Source organism: Uloborus diversus, chromosome 1 (genome assembly GCF_026930045.1).
Source record: "Uloborus diversus isolate 005 chromosome 1, Udiv.v.3.1, whole genome shotgun sequence".
NCBI lineage: Eukaryota > Metazoa > Arthropoda > Arachnida > Araneae > Uloboridae > Uloborus > Uloborus diversus.
The window spans coordinates 122,983,332-123,003,580 of NC_072731.1; the positions used below are offsets into that span (position 1 = coordinate 122,983,332).

The 20,249-nt window shown below is 32.4% G+C and overlaps 1 protein-coding gene across 1 annotated transcript in view; it reads left to right on the forward strand.

Annotated features, from left to right (window-relative positions):
* Positions 1-20,249, forward strand: part of LOC129220943 (sex peptide receptor-like) — a 195,711-nt gene that overhangs the window by 73,613 nt on the left and 101,849 nt on the right. Inside the window, exon 2 of the mRNA XM_054855381.1 lies at positions 6,714-6,764. The gene's annotated coding sequence lies outside the window, so the exon portion shown is untranslated. The remainder of the gene's footprint in view (positions 1-6,713; positions 6,765-20,249) is intronic.

The following is a 20,249-nucleotide window of genomic DNA, read 5'->3' on the forward strand; positions in this document are numbered from 1 at the left end:
TTTTTTGCATTATGGACTTGGACCAACCAAGATCTTCAATAACTTTCAATGTCACTTACTGCGCTCTCCACCGCACGGATGCTTCTCTTACTTCACTGACGGACCCTAACAACGTTATTTTAACTACTTTTAGTGGGATAGGCATACAAATCGTTTACCACGGTGAAATGCTTGGCATTTACTTCATTTTGACGGGGTTTTTTTTTTTTTTTTTGGCACTTAACGCGTTTTCCAATTTTAGTCTTCCATTGGTAGTCAGTTTTTAAACAATGCAAGGAGAGTCAGTGAATAGTATTAAAGAAAAAAAGAAGTCCGAAGTCTCAGTTGACCTGTTTTCTAACGACTCAGACTCCTTTACCGAAAATCAGTCCGACTCAGATTTTTCGACACCGACTCCGGCTACACAGCCCTCGTTACTAGTACTATTTCTTGCCCCAAAGTAGAGGAGACGTTCTCCTATCATTTGTACTGATTATGTCCAAATTTTTAATTTTATCACTTGCATGCCATTACTTCTCGCTGCCTCAATTGGTAAATCACATTTGTAATGTTGATGAGCATTGCTGAATTCAATTTTTTGTTTGCAAGATATTAATTAAAAAGTAAATCCATACGGAAAATGATGTAAAATTATCTTACAAATAGCTACCCGTACTGGTGTTCATACAAATAAATCTATTTGAAAGGACCCTTGAAAGTGGCCTGAGATTTTTTATTTAACTAAAGATCTGAACCGTATTTTCTCAATTTTTGCTGTAACCGTTATCAAATAAATTCCTGCCGAAAGCGCACAATTGGGTAGTATATAACTTGCAACACATAAAAATCGAACTTAAAAATTACATACTTATGTTCTTACATGCAAGCAGTGCCATAATAAATCAAAAAAAAAAAAAAAAAAAACTATTTTAATCTTTGATCAAGGTAAGTAGAAACCATAATGACATAAATGTAACTCTTCAAAAAAAAAATCAATTACTAGATTCCAATATCTCATTACATTCATCATTAAACAGACTAGCCTTAGGGAACTTATCAGTACACTAATTTCGGTAAATTTTATCATTTCTTCCAATTAAAGGCGACGAGCTCTTGAGTATAATAAGGGAAAATATCGAACAAAAATGTAAAAATTGATTGTAGCTTTCTGGAATGTTCGTTTTCTTTGAAAGCTTCCCGTATTTTTACGAATATTGTTAAAAGAAAATATAATTTCTTCTTTAACTAAGCATCGATACCGAGTTTGACAGTTCAATATTATTCTAAACTCATTTATCTATAATAATGGTTAAAGTGGTATTTCAACGCAGAAGTAAAATATTGCCATAAATAAAAGCTAAATTAAATATTGTTCAAGAAGGAGAATTTTCCACTTAAAAGAAGAGAAGAAATTTTGATTTTGAGCTTGGGGCATGTGAATGCTTAACAACGAAAAAATAAAGTTGAAGAATTTTGGTAGAAACCAACGAAATTGCAAAATTTTGTTTATTAGCAGAAAGTTTTTTTTCCCTTAAATTAATTTTCCAACTGTAGAGAGCCTAACATGGTATAAAAGAATATCAGTTTTTTATTATTATTAGATTACGTCAGAACGGCTTCTTTATAGTTAATTTTTATTTCTGGATGTTTAAGTAGTTTATTAGCTTTTTATATGGGACATATGTTCATCGATATCTTCAAGTAAGATTAATTTCTTTACGTTGTAAAATAACTTAAAATCACTGAAACGAAAAAAAAATCAACTTTTGTTTAGGATACAGAAAGTTCGTGCACTGGAAACAATCCTATAGCTTGCATGTGAAAAATGTGGACATTCATTACATTACAGTTTTTCTGAAATTAAGCAGCAATCTCTAAACATCTGCTATTGGTTTCGAAATTAATTATTATTTCCTAAACAATGAACAATATATAGCATGCTTAGCAAAAAAAAAGAGCTGATGTGTGCATCACATGACTTCCTTTTACTCCAATTTAATGTCATTTTCTCATTATTGGCAGTTTTAATGTGATTCAATAGTTTACTCTCTAAATATCACCAACAGTGGCCAAATTGAAACCAGATCAAAAGACTGGCGATCTATCGCCAAGTGTCCGCCAAATTATAACACCAATTGAGTTTACATCGAAATTAACAATAATTTCACCCCAAAAAGGGGCAAAAGACCCCCTTTGGAGCAACAGAATGCAACCAAAAAGGGAGGTGCACAACTAGACCCCACTAGGAGTCTAAGTACCAATTTTCAACTTTCTAGGACATTCCGTTCTTGAGTTACGTGACGTACATACACACATACGTACATACGCACATACATACGTACATACAGACGTCACGAGAAAACTCATTGTAATTAACTCGGGGATCGTCAAAATTGATATTTCGGGTGTCTGTACGCTCCTAGACATATATCCACGTGTGGTCGAGTTGCAACGTAAACTCAAAATTCATTCAGGGGTGAGCAAAATGGAAATTAAGGCCGATTTTTGAGTGAAAATATTTTTGCAAATGTACAATACTTCCTTTTTTGTAAAAGAAAGTAAAAATGATATTTTTACAAGCTTGACTTTTTGTTAAATTCCTGCATTTCTTATAATTATGTTACGTTTTGAAAGAGCTAGAGAAAGCACAATTTTATATCTTCGTAACATAATCTGTATGAAATTAAAGAGTTTAAAATAGCAACGTTTCAACTGATAAAGAGTTTTTGAACTTTTAGTGGCGATGCACACTTCAGTAACGCTTTACTCAAACCATGTTTTCACCCAAACGTATTGCACCCGAGGCAAAATGGGATTGAAACGTCACACAACTGACGTGATATTAATTTTAAAACGATGTTTGCTATCATAATCTGAAGAAACGTAATTATGGGGTATTTTGACACTAAGATTAAATCAACAGAATTCAGAAACTCATTACACAGAAAAATTTTGTGTCTTCCCTGAGGGAACAGGGTGAAGACATTGCATTAAGTGCTGTCATTTATTCAAATTAAATGTGTGGAGCATTTAAATGCAGGTGTTTGGAAAATTTAACCATTAGCGCAGAGAGTTCTGCTCAAAACTTCAGGTGATTTTGAAAGCATTTAGCTGTAAAATTAAGTAAATGACTGTTAAATAAGCTGGGATAGAGCTATTTTAAATATTGATGGATGAAACTTTTAAAGGTTTACAGACTTTGTCATGTTTTTAGTAAATGGGGGGGGGGGGGAGTATATCTTAGGTTCATGTTAGAAAGCTTTATTTGTGTAATGAACATTTACCCAAGTTAAGAATAACGAAATAAACAAAACTTGCAAAAATATTGCAACATTGTATCAATGCACTCCCCCTTTCCCGACGACCTCAAGCACCAAAGTACTACATCTTTTAAGTTATGTGCCCTAGATAATATCTTTCGAAAAGAAGAACGTCCCCCTCCCATCCCCCCCCCCCCATATTTTGGCAATTTGGAAATTCTGTCAGAAGTTCCTGGGTGCAAATAGACATATTATTGGCTATCAGGTTTACATTTCCAAATTTTGCAGCACTGCTTCCAAGCATTCAGTTTTCAACTTTTATTGAAATACTTATTTGAACCGGTTGAATGTGTGTGTTTTTATTCATTTTTCCTCTTTTTTTTTTTTTTTTTTTTTTTTTAATTCTTAGCTCAAGTTACATATTAAAAAGAAAAAAAAAACACTGTTTCATGATTTTTGCTCGACCTAATAAAAGAGTGTAGTGTAACACTGTATTCAAGTTTCTCCATTCCGAATAAAATTATGCATACCAGTGAGAGAATTTAATGACTAATTGACAGTTTAACCCTGACAAACAATTTTGATTTGATGTGCAAAATGAAAACTAAATGAGATCGTAATCCACCTCCTGCAGGAAGTATTATTATATACGTATTTCTCTTTAAAAATGTTCTCTTTCGTCGTTTAAATTTATATTTTAACTTACTAAAGCACAAAATAAAACTTCAGCCATCTTACGTAAGCTTTTCTTGTCCTAAGAACGATACTATCCTTCAGGTAAAAAGTCAACTAAAAATGAATTTTCAAAACAACTTAACTAGAAGAAAATAGAAAATGTTGAAGAGAAGACGTATGCCTTTTTTCTCGAAAATTCGATCGGTACACCTTCACAATTACTGCATTTAATAACCACTTTGCATACATTTTAATTAACGGTTAACTAAACAGACAGTTACAGTCACACAGAAAACATAATTATGGTAGTTGTCTTTGGCATTTAAGAAAACGTTTAACAAACAATTAAGTAAATGAGGTTTCAAACCGGATGTCAGAAATAGTATAATGAGGTTTTAAAGTTTTCACCTCATTTAAATACGAAAGATTCAATTCTTTGAAAAGGAGAGAAAGATGAATTTCTGAACATTCATTTTACTTTATAAAACAACTCAACACAGATTGCTGCGGCTTTGTATGGTTATTTTTACATTTTAAATTAAGTTTTGTTTCTCATTATTTTCTAAGAAAAGAAATAAAGGGAAAATATATTTTGTATCACTGTAGGGGTGATAATTTTTACTGCGCAAGCAATTTTAATGAAGATATTATTCATTTTAATTCAATGAAGAATTCAGTTTTAATTAGAAAAAAAACCAGCTTGGCTTAAAACCAGTACAAGGTATTCGTTGTCAAGACTTTTATTGCAGATAATTCACATAACATATTCCTTGTATGTGTAAAAGTTCAACAAAAAAATCAGGAAATTAAATGAAATAAAATTGTAAGTACATAAAACATTAAAGAAAGGTTAATATCTCGTAAAAGTCACTCTTAAAGTTGAAAAAAAAAAGTAAAAAATAAAATTAGTTATTCCATACACTGGATGACAAGAGGAGCCAATGATTCATTTAGACCTTAAAAATCATTTTAAGACGAAAAAACTGCTAAAAAAGTGAAATTTGCAAAAATGGGCTTATGAGAAATACAGCGTTGTTTTGCAGCAAAAACGTTTTTCGTTAAAAATGTCACCAGTTGAGGTCGGTAAGTATTCCAAATACGAGAAACAGGACAGCAGTACGCTTATTTATCTTTTTCGGCCATAATAATTGAGGGAAGACTTCCGTTTTAACGAGTGTCATTTTTTATGGAAGTCCGAATTAGTTCAGACAACACAATATAGATGAAAGCACCATCTATCATCTTTTCGAAATTTTGAACCAAACCAGAAGCCGAACAGCTGCTGGTTTAGTACCCCCAGAGGTTCTGATTCACATGAAGGACTTTGTGACCACGACATATTTAACTTTCCCCAGATATCACCAATGAACATTGAGGATCTTCGATCGACTGGCATCGAACCCTGAACCCTCTAGTTACGAGCCCGACGCCTTACGATCAGGACTCATTGGTCATCTACGATGTATTCCGACATGTTACACTACATTCAGCTCAAAAGGACTTTGCGTCACCTTAGTTGTGTCGTGCAGTGTTCTGAAAACCATGTTGAACAATTCTTATAGCAAGAACGAATCTTACTAACTGTTATCCTGTGTTTATTGTGTTTCAAGTCATTGGAGACCACTAACGGTAACATTTTTAACTAAAACGTTTTTGGTTGCTAAAAAACCCAACTTTGGTATAAGCCCCTTTTTGCAAACGGCACTTCTTTAGCATAGATTCTTTGCTTAATAATTTTTGAAAATTCAAACGAACTTTTGGCTTACCCTGAATATTGCATCAAATTGATGTTAAGGAATACAAGAGGTGGAATGATTTGATGGTCTAATTACCAAAGATTGTAGTGCTTTATTTTTGACACGAAGAAAAGGCTTTGAAAGTATTTTTTCAGAAGAAATGTTACATTTTTTTTCCTTTTATTAAAAAGATTAATATTACTCTCAAGAGGTATATGTACTCTTTTATAGACTATACTATTTATACTTCATATCTACTATGTATACCTCAAAAGGTATATATACACTCTCTCTCTCTCTCTCTCTCTCTTTCTAGGCAACGATTAAAAGTGTAAAAAAAAATTTCGGAATTACAATAAAAAATTTCTTGGTTTAAAATTAGGTACCTTTGCCAGAATATATAAAATATTGTTCATGATTTATTTATTTTGTTACTTGCTCAGTTACTTATTCAGATTTATATTGATTTATATTTTTTGCAATGAGGAAACTTTCTACGAACTTTAGTTTCAGATATGTCTTTTCTCCATTCGCATATTTCACTGCCTAAAAAACGTGTTTGGACTTAAATTGTTAGTTGAAATTAACTGCAACATAGTGGTAACTGTTTTATTTAAAAAGGTTGACTTTGATATTATTTATCTTTACCACCTTTTTTTTTTTTTTTTTTTTGCAAGCAAGAAACAATTTTAGCTTTTAGAAAAAGGTTTATCCCCAGTTTCGGTGAAATTTAACCCACCCCTCTCTTAAATGTATCAAAAAGTGTGATTGAAACTGAAAAACAGGGGGTTGGTGATTTCATGTTGGCGAAACTGGGGAGACACCCAAAAAACTGTTTCACTGTTACAAATATTTATTAAAATAAGTATTTTTAACAATGGTGCAGTTCGAATGATTTTATGTTGGTATACCAAAGTGGATTAGTTCAGTTCTTTGGGTACATTTCGTAACGTTTTAAGCTGTAATTTATCTTTCATTATATTCATTGTCAGTTAACATTACGAATTATGTGATGTTTCAGATTTTCCTTTTTTTAGTACTTGTTTATTCTTTTCTTTTTCAGATAGAGAAATGAGTTCAGAAAATGAGATGATATACTATCCTGAAAAAATGAGTAAGTTAATTTATATGAATTGCATGCATTGTTGTGTTTTGATGTTTTTAAAATCATTTCACTCATAACTTGTGGCCTCTTTAGTCTAATACGTGATCGTGAAATTAAATATGCACAACTTGTTAAAAAATGAGAAAGATAAAAAAGAATTAGTAGCATTTTACGCACGCATTCATCTCGTTTCATTTTCTTTGCAAGATATATAAAACTACATGGATAAAGGATTTTTAATTACCTCAACGAGAACTTAAAGAACCTAGCTTTCCGTGTACTGGCATTTGATTTTGTAGCTTTGATGACTACTGATCTTCACCTCCGTGTGATCGGGGTGATGGCATTGTATAACTTTGGCTATTACGAAATCTCAAGAGTTAAGGGACAGCTAACGGTTTCTGTGGTACCGTTAACACGTCACTGTTAACTACATTCAGAATTGATGTTGATATACTGAGCATACTTCTGCTTTTTAAAATTTCATTATTTTTGCAGTTGGAGTATACAAAAACAGAAATTCTTAAATGACCTCAAGGCTCCCTCCAGATCAGTGTAATGACAAATGGCCTTGAAGCCTCTTTTTTCACATGATCAATTCTGGAAGAGCCATAGAAGAGTTCAAACAATAAAACTGAAGCGACAGTAGTTTATTACCCGTAGTTTATTACTTGTTCAAAAATTGACACATTATATAATGTCCTTAAGATTTATTAATTTATCTAAGTCAATGGTGCTATTGAATTATCTTGTCTAATGTGCATTTTCAAGCGTCTCTCTCTCAGCTTATTAAATACCATACAGAGCAAATTTTTGTTTCAACTTAACAATAAATTTCCCTTGCACCATAGTGTCAGACGAAACCCATCTAAATCGTATCTAAAAATAGTGTACCACTCACTATCATTCCAGTCAAGTACTGCAGTCCTCGGCTGGAATGACTATTTCACGCATCGAATAGTTAGCTTGAAGTATAACTCTAATTACAATTAAAAATGAGAACTCATTCGAAAAAATCAGCTATAAGCTTAATTTTCGCTAATGTGTCACCTTTCAAGCAAATTCTCTGTAAGCATACAGAAAATTCTGGTGTAACCTTACGGAGAAATGAGTGAGACGTTACGCTATAGTTACATTACCATGGTGTAAGCTTTCACTTTTTTCAGTGGAGAAAAAGAGCAGACAAAACGTATAAGGATAAATTCTAAAAATTTTCTGACATGATGTTTTTATAAACAACTACTCTGGTGAAAAATAAGTATCTTCTATTTATTATTTGTTAGAAAAACCTCTCACTTGTTTACGAATATAAAGTACATTAACAGCTCATTCAAAAAACAAACTGGGCTGTGCAGTGGGGTAGCAAGAAATGATTCACGGGAGGAGGAACTCACATATAACGTATAAATACATAAATAGGGTAAATTTGGGAGTTGTCGCACTCGCAATGGATGTCACACGTGTTTCTTCTCATTATTGTTAGAACAGATCAGATGCACAGTGATATTTCCTTATCCACTTCATAACGTGAAAGCCCATTCAATGGTTAATTTTAGCTGTTAGGGTAGACCGAGGCACATTTACACAGTGTCCTTTTTTCGGAACAAATTATAACTGGAGAGCCAAGAGTCATAACAGATTGATGCTGAACACATTCGCACAAAATTTTGAGTATCCGTCGAAATGACCTCAAGGTTCCCTCCAGATCAATGTAATGACAAATTGCCTTGAAGTCTCTTTTTTCACATGATGAATTCTGGAAGAGCCATAGAAGAGTTCAAACAACAAAACTGAAGCGACAGTAGTTTATTACTCGTAGTTTATTACTTGTTCAAAAATTGACACATTATATAATGTCCCTAAGATTTATTAATTTATGTAAGTCAATGGTGCTATTGAATTATCTTTTCTAATGTACATTTTTAAGCGCCCCTCTCTCGGCTTATTAAATACTATACAGAGAAAATTTTTGTTTCAACTGAACAATAAATTTCCCTTACACCATAATTTCAGACGAAACCCATCTAAATCGTATCTAAAAATAGTGTACAACTCACTATTAGAGTCATTCGTCTCAAAATCCGCTTTGTCTAGCGGTCAGAGAAGTCTGACTATGGTGAAGGGTCCCGGGTTCGAATCCCGGCTCGAATATGGATGTACTTTCTCTCTCCTGTTCTTGTCCTTTCTTTGCGTGAATGTATTGCTGCGTTGTCAATGGTTGCCTACCCAATACACGAATCCTTATAACAACAAGTGTGTACTGTGGAAGTCGGACTTCACATAAAATTACTGTACAGTTGCAAAAGTGAAGTAGCGCAAACCAAATTACCAGCCTAGCTGGCACACGACAACAACAACGAAAAAGGAAAGCTCTTAAAAATGATCTCTTTAAAAGGAAAAAAAAAAAACATTGTGTAATACATTCAAAAAAGAATCTCTCTGAAATACGAAACAATTTCACTTTTTTGAGAATGTTTTCTTAATTCCCTGCGGTAGGATTACTTAATTTTTTAATGTCTTATTTATTAGAGTAATCAATACTCAAAACTGCGATATAAAAATGCAACCCTTTTACTTTTAAATTGTTAATGATACAAGCTTATCCATAACATAGGAAGATATTCAGTAATCATAAAAAGTTATGAAATATTAGCATGACCAAATAATTTACGTACAGATAACTGTGGTACTTTTTTTCTGCGAAAAAATTCAAAAATGACGAATTTCACTGTAAAATCTCAAAAATTTAATCCAGCCAATTTTCAGAAATCTTAAATTCTGGGAACTTTCGTATTTCATCTAACGGGGAGCAAAAATTTATTACCTCTTGTGAATTACTAAATTTTCAGATTTCAATGAAAAGTTTTTCGATTCAGTCATACAACAATTTTAGCTCGTAAACCCTAATGAGAAGTAGTTATTAACCAATCAAAAGGTACAACCTACGATCAAAGGAATAAATATAAGTTTTATTCAAGCATAACATAATATCTATTTAAGATTTACCAACAGTTTGGGAGGAAATTCATCCAACACTCCTCCCTTCATGCTTTTGTTATAAGAGTATGAATAATTTATTTATAGCATTTTCTAACAAGAAAGCAAGTTTCATTTGATAAGTTAAGTACCTTGAACCTAATTTCTTTTTATTTTCTCTTATCCTTAACTCAAACCAAAATAATGTTCTCTTTCTTTGCTCTTGCTTTCAATTCATTTTCCCCTCACTGCAAACTTATAAACAGTTTTTTCATTATTTTACCGTACTCTGAAACAATATTTACTATCAAATTACTTGTTTTCAAACTTGTTTCAAAATACAATCTTGCCGCAAATCAAAAATGAGTGGCTTTCTGTGAACGTCTTTTTATAGATTTCTTTTGATATAACTTCAGATTTCACAAATATAAACCGACACTTCAAAAATAAAACGGAAAGATTTTAAAACAACACTGTTCTCAAATAGAGATTTCTACTTGTAATCTTATTTTCTTTACTAAAAGTCGAGTCACAATAAAAGCTTCTTTAATTTCGAAAAAGCTGTAATGTTTATCTTTTGGTTTAGATACTAAGTTCATGAAACTCCGCAATCTGAAGTCATCTTTCATTCTGAAGTTATGTATTTCCTTTTGAAGTTTTTGTTTATTTGAAATAAGTATATTAATTCACGTACTTAGATTACTTGAAAGTACTGGACCATAATAAATAGATTTATCTATTTATCTTATTGGTTCTGAATCTGAGTATTAAGTATAAGTTTTCAAGACAGCAAACAACATTGGGCTGTCACTTTCCTATTGCACAAAATAATAAAACTTTTTAATTATAAAATAATAAATATACATTAGGGTTTCTCCAAAAAAAAAAAAAAAACGAACGTTAGTTTTTCAAGTCGCACACCCTCTTATATTTTTCCTTTTAGGTCAAAAAATTGTAAAAAAAGTTTCATATAATTTGAACAACGGCAATCCGTGCCGACTTGCGTCTGAAAATGTAAACCAGTCCTGTGTGCTAGGCCGAATAAAAAAAAAAAAATTATGGAAGTTCGAAACTTCATGTTGATACAACATTGCCATCATAGCTCTACATGTACCACAAAAATGTATATCCAATTTTGAAAAAATATTTAGGTGCCCAGCAGAAGTCAAGGAGCGTTTTCTCGCTTTAAAAAAAGTCTAGCCATATCTTTGCATGCATCATATTAAGGTTTTTAATTATCATTACACTTTTAGATGGAAAACTAGTTTTTATTTACTTCTTTCAAACAGTCAGAACATGTAAATTAAATACTAGTTTGACCAATTAGTTAAATTAAGTTTTTGTAACACTTGTTTTATTGTTCATATGTTCCTTTGAAGAGTTATATATAATATAACGGATGAAATGATTTAGTGCCATTCCACCGTCGTGTTCGGGACATTTCGACTCTATAATATCATATTTTGTTTGAATAATTTTGTTTTTTGAAATTTAACTGATTAGCACGCGTCACATGCTGGACATCCTCATTAAAACTAAGTTATCGTTAAACCAGGGCTCGTTATAAGCAAGTTCGACTGTATTTGTTCAAGGGGTAAAGTATTTTAGTAAACGGCGGAAAAATAGTTGCCATGATTAGTTAAAAAGAAACCAATTCCGCGAAAAAGCAATTAACTTCCAATTTAATCTAATTTCTTAATTCACAAATTTTACGTTTGAAGAACTCCATTCCAGATTACGAACAAAAGCCGAATTTCACACTTAAATATCTTCAGAGATTTCCTCTTTTAGTTCTCCGTCTTTAAACAAAACAAAAATCGTAAGTTATAAAAACATCGCAATTTTTCAAGATTTCACTTATTACAGATTATAAGGCGCTGAAATAAGAAATCCTGTAAGCTGCTTATGTTCTTTCATATATATCCCGAAATTGCGCTCAGAAAGAAGTGAATTAAATGTGAAACAGAATTTCGACGTTATTAACAGACGATCAGATGAGACAAAAGAGTTCATTCCGAAAAATATTTCGTCAGAGAGAGAGAGACATCGGGAAATGTTTATGTTGGATTATTTTTGATCAAAGTTTTACTTTTTTTCCATTTTAATTTAAGGCGAAAACTGAATATTTTGTTTTTGAAAGGAATTTTTTACTCAAAATTCTTTGAATGTAACTTTAGAAGAACGTGGAAAAGAAAAGTGATATTTTTGTTTCAAAAATGTAGTTAAATTAGAATGTGCTGCATTTTAATTTAAGCTTTAAATGAAGGAAGATATACCATATGAGGCAGTGAGAAGCAAAGGGATGTAAGAGGCAAAATGAAAAATTTTGGAGATAATACACATGGTAGGTGAACCTCTCCTCTGTCTTGGGGCAAGAAATGGTACTAGTAGCCCTGGTAGTTGATGCTATAAAGTAGGATTTAGAAAAAAAAATTTAATGAAAGCCTACCTAGGATGTTATCTTTAAACACGTTTTACTCAAAACTTGAAAATCTCCGTTTAAATCCTTTTGCTTCTCACTGCCTCATATATGGATGTTTTCTTTAAGAAAAATGACTATCATCACTATCATATTTTGTTTGAACCTTCCTCAAAAAAAAAAGGAGAGGTTTTATTTTGCTCAATCATTTCATATTTTTTTTTTACTTCAGAGTGGCGGAACAGGTTTGTCAAACACCAGGCTTGACGGAAAGCAAAAAACAACAAAGAAACATTTTGGCAAAAGCAACTTATAATGAGGTTATTGTTTCTATTCTGCTAATTGCATGGTAATTAATTTTCATGCAAATATGAAAAGTCAGTTAAAGTGCTCTATTTATATACCTAATTTTATTTCAAACTGCAATTTTATTTATTTAAAATCACATTAAAATCCATTAATCATGTAACTGATGTTAACTCGTGAGAACTCACATTTGTGTCGGAGCAAAAACGCGCAAGCGCAAAAACGACCCCACACGACTTTTTTTTTTTTTTTTCCAAATTCAATTGCCAAATACAGTGACTTTTTTTTTACTCGTATGCATATAAAAATACTTTTTCTGATTTAAAGTCTTCAATAGCAGCTTTAAGACACATGCAAATACTATTACTATACTTTCACTTGTTATTTCCATTGAAAGTTTACAAAACGTGACTTATTCAGTTTGCCTCCTCGATTCCCTGAGTTGCTTGTATGCATCTGATTGAAATTTACATATCTTATCAAAGAACAAAATAGTTATATGGCATTGCACAAATACTATTTCCATCAGTTTCCCATTTTTACACAAAACTAGTTAAATTTCCTGATCAGAACTCTTATTTATTCAAAATCAAGACTGAAACGTGGGCAGTAGTAAACTATTTTATCTTATCAGAAAATATTTCGGAACACAAAAAAATTTATTGAACCAAATCCAAAATTCAATTTTCGTTCCGAGAATTTTACTGACGTCAGGATTCATAATGTGGGGTATAAAACGTTCCCATTCTCACAAGAACGTGCTGCCTAAATTAATATAAATCGGGAAAAGTCTAATTCCAGCAAAAATAATTTATCAATCATCAAAAGATCGTCATAGAAGTCCTGATTTATCTGCATGCCTATGAAATTCATACAAATATACACAAAAACGGCTGGGGTTGCTTTCGACCCTGAGTTCTCACGGGTTAAGGGGGCGAATTTCTTAAAAAACGTTTATGGTAGCATTTAAGATCGAATCGAACGAGAAAACAGCAGGACCGATGTTCGTGGATCCCGTAAGCTACTTATTTAAAGAAATAACAGTCTTTCTTTATTTATTTTTCTTTTTTTTTTTAAATGTTAATGAACATGTTTGCGATTGCGTTAAATGTTGATCATATCCCCGCTTCACTATCTCTTTAAATAAAACTCTTTCAGTGTGCAACAAGAAGTATTACTTTAGCGACCATTCACATGTGACATTGGGGAGAAAAAAAATTAAGAATAAATTCAAAACTCAAAACTTATAACAACTTCATCAATTCATAAAAGAAAATACCTTATAGGAAAAATTCTGTCAACAAGACACTAAAAAAAATGTGTAAGGTTACCAGCATGAATGGGTGCAACGTTACAAGATTTCTAAAGAGTGTGGAACCATTGTTTTAAAAACTCAAATTGTTGCAAGAACCTTGCACTATTGCTTCAGAAGAATTCAAAGCGCATGCGTAAAGACCATTATCGGCGCAGAGTAGGTAAGCTCATATTAGCGGAACGAAAGCCGGCCCTTGGTGGACTTGCGGTGTTAACGCTTGCGTTGCGATTTGTCTGAGAGACTCGAGATTCGGGTTTGGGATATGGGTGTTATTTCCTCTCTTAGTGCAACAAAAATGTCTTATTTGTGTATTAAAATGGAAAAAAATAATCGGGTTATATTGGTTGTGAAAAAGCATAACTTGATAAATGTTGAATAAACGAGTAAAATTAAAAGCTAGAGTTGTAAAGAAGTGATTTCTAAGATGATTTTCTTTTAAAACTATTATAACATATTGTAACACACTTTTTTTTTCTATTTAAAACGCATAGAAAGAAACAAACAATTATTTGATCATTTAACATATTTGGATAATTTAAACCATCGAATAGTTATTTTCACTAAATTACTACTCTTTAGCCAGGGTTAAGGCAGAAATACATGAAATACACCACCAGCTCAGTCATTCCAGCCGAGGACTGCAGTTTCGAGCTTACTAGCACTCATCAGCTCGGCTTCGGAATTGACTGAGTTGGAGGTAGAAAACCTCTTAAGGAAGCCAAGAGTGCCAAACAAACTGGTAGCTAATATGGAACTAGCACAGACCAAACGAGTGACCGAAACAACGGTTCGGTTCAACTCGAAGATTTAAGGCAAGGCAAGTATTTTCAGTAAATTACCGCCCTATAGCCAGGGCTAAGGCAGAAATACATGAAATACACCGACAGCTCAGTCATTCCAGTCAAGGACTGCAGTCCCCGGCTGGAATGACTATTTCATGCATCGAATAGTTAACTAGGAGTATAACTCTAATTACAATTAAAAATGAGAACTCGTTCGAGAAAATCAGATATAAGCTTAATTTTCGCTAATGTGTCACCTTTCAAGCAAATTCTCTAAGCATACAGAAAATTCTGGTGTAACCTTACGGAGAAATGAGTGAGACGTTACGCTATAGTTACATTACCATGGTGTAACCTTTCACTTTTTTCAGCGGAGAAAAAGAGCAGACAAAACGTATAAGGATAAATTCTAAAAATTTTCTGACATAATGTTTTTATAAACTTAACTACTCTGGTGAAAAAGAAGTATCTTCAATGTATTATTTGTTAGAAAAACCTCTCACTTGTTTACGAATATAAAGTACATTAACAGCTCATTCAAAAAACAAACTGGGCTGTGCAGTGGGGTAGCAAGAAATGATTCACGGGAGAAGGAACTCACATATAACGTATAAATACATAAATAGGGTAAATTTGGGAGTTGTCGCACTCGCAATGGATGTCGCACGTGTTTCTTCTCATTATTGTTAGAACCGGATCAGATGCACAGTGATATTTCCTTATCCACTTCATAACGTGAAAGCCCATTCAATGATTAATTTTAGCTGTTAGGGTAGATCGAGGCACGTTTACACAGTGTCCTTTTTTCGGAAAAAGTTATAACTGGAGAGCCAAGAGTCATAACAGATTGATGCTGAACGCATTTGCACAAAATTTTGAGTATCCGTCGAACTTCGATCTAGCACGCCGAAATAAAAATCTGTTTTCTACTAAGTTGAGTAAGTTTTGTGTTGAACGTTTTGGAGCTTATTGAGAATAAATAATACTTAGTTAAGAAAGAACAAATATATGAAAATTAGCAGAATTTTATCCTTTTTTGAGAATTGTGTTGCATGAACTGAAAGGTTATTAATTTTATTATCACGTTAAAAATAAATCCAAACATGGCGACGGGGCAAGTTTACGCATTGACGTCGGAGGACCTTTATGCACGTTCTTACGGTATCTTACTTCTAAACGTGCCCTGACCTTTTTTCGCTCCGAACTACCTCAAAGCTTTTTAGTGTTCTTAGGCTATTTAGTTTGGAAAATCACCATTTATTTTTAAATTTAGCTACAAATTCGTATTTTATAGTTTACAATCATGTAGTGCTATCTTCATGCCCACTCAGCTTTTACTTAATACACAGGCCGAGGAGTCAGTCACCTTTCTCACCTTTAGTCACCTTTTGAAAATATGGTTACTTTTAGTCACCTTTTGCAACTTTTTTCACCTTTCTCACCTTTTTTGAAATGCGTCTTAGGATTTTTTTTTTTAATAATTAAATCTTTGAAAAGTATCTGAATGGTAGCTTTAACAGTGAAATTAATTTAAAAAATAGCCTTAAATATGCCCCCACCTTGTTGTTGTTTAAGAAAAATAGCTATGCTATCGGGAAATCAGGGAATTTTTTTATCGCTTGCAATTGCACCCTATGAGCAGAACCAGTCTTTCTATCCCTTCTACAGATGGACTTGATCCTTATTTTCGGGAATGTATGTTAAAAGAAGCATGTTTATCCTATTATACTTTGAGCTTTGATGACACTACCAATGTCAAAGACAAAAAAGAACTGCAACGAACAACAAAATATTAGTCTGAAAGCCAATGTTGCATCACAACAAGGCATCTCAAAACTTTTTTCTTGGGCAAGGCAGTTGGTGAAATTTTGATTGAGAAGCTATGTGAAGCACTTACCGAGAGTAATTATCCATGAATAAATGTCTCATGCTTCCTTTGGATGGTCCTTATGTTAATAAAAAGGTTTTTAGGTTGTTTGACACTATTATCCTTGAGACACGAGAAAAAAAGCCTAATAATTATTGGTACTTGCAGTATTCATACAATGCATAATGCGTATGTCAAAGCATTGCAGTATTTAGGTGAAAAAGCATCTGAACTTCTTCTTAGTACTTATAGCTATTTTGATGGTTGGCCTTCCCGTTAGGAGGACTTCGAAGAAGTGCAAGCTCAGCTAAATACACCTCATCACAAGTTCCCGAAACACACAACTACCCATTGGCTTACTCTAGGACCTGCAGCAAACAGACAGTGGGATGCTCTTCAGTATTATTTTTTTAAACGTGTGCCTTTGAAAAAGAATTCAGCTATGCAATGCAGATCATATAAAGCTGGTGCAAATGTTTTAATAAGACCTTCTGTAAAAGCTGAGCTGCATTTTATCTTTTCATCTGCTGATTTGTTTATGCAGTTCACGAAATGCTTTCAATGCCAAGCGCCTATGATGCACAAATTGTACGAAGAAATAGAGGCCATTGTTCAAACTTTTATGACTCGACTTATAAATGCCTCTGTCATAAAGAAAGTTGATTTTTCAAACGTAGACACGGATAAACTGTTTGCAGTTGGTAACAGACTACCTCTTGAAGATCTCGTTGTTAGTGGATAGGTGACAGATGAACTGTCAAAACTGAAAGAAAATGAAAAGGTTATGTTTTTAAGAGGTGTTAAAAAGCATTGTGTGACTGCATGCAAGTATGTAATAGAAAAAAGTTGCGTATCAAACGGGTTACTGAAAAGTTTCAAATTTTTGGATCCAAAAGACAGGGTGGCGACAGATCAGGGAGATCATTGAAAAGTCAGGGAATTTTATTAATCAGGAAAAAGTCAGGGAAATATCAGGGAATTTTGAAAAAATAACAAAAAATCAGGGAAAATTTATTTTATGAAGAAAAAAAAATTTTTTTTGCTTTAAAAAATTAAGTACTTTAATTCCCTACGCATTTTCTGCCAATTATCTGTTAAAAAAAAAGTAAAATTACTGAGGTGCGATTATACGCTGCCGCATATTTGTGCGTCTTTTTCCCTCAACGTCAAAGTATTGAATCTTACTTATTAACCACAGGATAAACTTTCGAAGATTGCTTCTGTGTCTGTTAGGTTGTTTATTTTACCTAGCTTGAATTTTTCTTTTACGCTTTCAATGCTACGTAAAATAAACAACCATACAGGCAAAGAGGAAGCCTTCATTAATGTCTTAGCTCCTTTGCTTTTATTCCATTGTCTCGAAGTAACTAGCGTACTGTAATCACGATTTCAAGAAGAAATCTTTGGTTTTTGAATTAATACTATAAAAGCTTAAAAGTTATTACTTCTTCGCGTTTTTAATTTAATTGCTAAAATTGAACTTTCAATTTAAAAAAACTTTGTTTTTTGCCGTTACACTATTTGTTGTCACAGCAGATTATAAAGGTTTTCTTTTCTTCAGACTTAAGTGATTCTTCAATTTTATAATCAAATTGTATTCTTCTTTTATATATTTTGAAATTAACTAATTGTTCTTTTTTCTTGCATTTCAAAGTTGTTTGTTGAAAAAGCAATCTAAGATTTTTTTTTTCGTTACATACTGAAATCATTTGAAACAGAGTTAACTTATATACTTAAGTAAATATCTTTATTTTTTTTATTGTTAAAATGCTGTATTCATTCATTAAAACCTATGTCCTTGATTAGAGAAAAGCTCCCTATGAATGGATATCAAATGGTTTCATCTGTTTTGCATAAATGTGTCAATTAGTTATATAAGAATAACTACATTACTTCTATTCTTTCACTATTACTTCTTATACTTGCAACAATTATTATACTGTTCGAAAACTTAGTTCAAAATAATTTCAACTACTTTTTAGTTCTATCATAAATACACATCTGTTTTTAAGAGTAATTTTAATAGTTTCTTAAAATTCTAATGCTAAGTGGTTTCTGGAAGTAAAGTATTTTTTTTTTTTTTATTATTTTTTATAATCTTTCCATTGTAGAAAAATTTAATATACTGTTTTGTAGAGGTTTTTTTCCCAAAAAAAATTGACTTGATAGGTTTTTTTTAAAAAAACCATTTTATTAAAAAAGTAGCATATTTTAAAAATATATCTTTAGTTCAACAAGTTACACAACTTAAGACGCTTAAAATACTGCAATTTTTACAAACATACAATGGATTTCAAGTAGAGCAAAGAAAGAAAACTATTATGTCATTGGTAACGTGAATCAGGGAAATTTGAATTTAATGTCAGGGAAATCAGGGAAAAGTCAGGGAACTTTTTTTCACAGTTCCTGTCGCCACCCTGAAAAGAGAGAAGTAAATCTAGAAGCTGTAAGGATTTGATAAAGATTACCAAAATCATGCCTTTTAATGTTCCGCTCGATAGGTTGCAAGATGAATGGAAACTTTTGCAGCTAGAAAAAGATGATGAAGCATCCAAAAACAAAACCATTGATATCTACAGGCAGCAGCACATTTCAAAAAAGGACTCAACTTCCAATGTTCTAAAGTTTCCCAATGTTTCTAAGGTGATAAAAGCTTCACTTGCATTATCACATGGCAATGCTGACATTGAAAGACTATTTTCCATTTCAAAGCATCTTTTTGGTGAAAATAAGACAGCAAGGACTGAAAGATTTTTAAACAGCATACTTATAGTTAAAGACGCTGTAAAAGAATATCCTCATTTGCTTTCTTTACCAATTGGTCCAGAAATGATTAAATGTGCACAACAAGCACACGCAAATTACACAACATACATGGAGGAATGTAAAAGGAAAAAGGATTTGGAATTGAAACAGAAGCAAAAAGAAGAGCAAAAAAGAAAGGATTGTGAAGAAGAAACTAAGAAAATGGAAAAAAAAATTAAAACATCTATTGAAAGTGAAACTGTAGAAATCTTTACAAAAAGCATATAGGCTATTTTGGTAAAAGTCAGTAAAAAGAGATAATCCTTTTCTGTTTTTTGAGTTCTTAACAAATTGCTTTTGGTCACCTTTTTGTTACTTTTTTTGTCACCTTTTAGTCACCTTTGTTTTCAAATTTGTCACCTTTCTCACTTTTTTCAAAGGCCATCAGCAGTCCTCGGCCTGAATACACTATTCAGTTTGTAAAGAATTTGCTTTATTTTAACGATGGTAAGACATTATGTTCAAAACACTAACATAACCACGTTTGGTGTCAAAATAAATATGTGTAAACGTGCTCCGTTTCCGGGGCAAGTTTAGCAACTTGGACTCAAAAATAATTTTTTCAACGGTTGACAACACAAATTGAGCAACAAATGAATGTGCAATTTTTGACTCCATTAACTGCTTCATAAAATCGCCATGTCTAAAATTTTCTAAGTTAAAACATAAAAATTAGAAAATTCATTGAAAACAAAATCCTTGTAAACGTGCCCCGGTCTACCCTACCATCATTACCGTTAGTTAAGTGCATAATTTCCCAGATGAAACTTTTAAACACCTTCACTAAAATAGTTTTTTTACTCTAAATATCGTAACTATACATGATTTTGATTTACAGATCAAAAATAGTTGTAGGGTTTGTAGATAGTACTGTGTATGAATACGACAGTTTCTTTTAAGACGAAAAGAAACTATGCTGTGCAGATTCCGAACCTTATAGAGAATGCCGCACCGTGTTCCGATATACATACAGTAGTTTCCTTTTACAGAATATCGCAATTAATAAAACTGTACTTCACCTAAC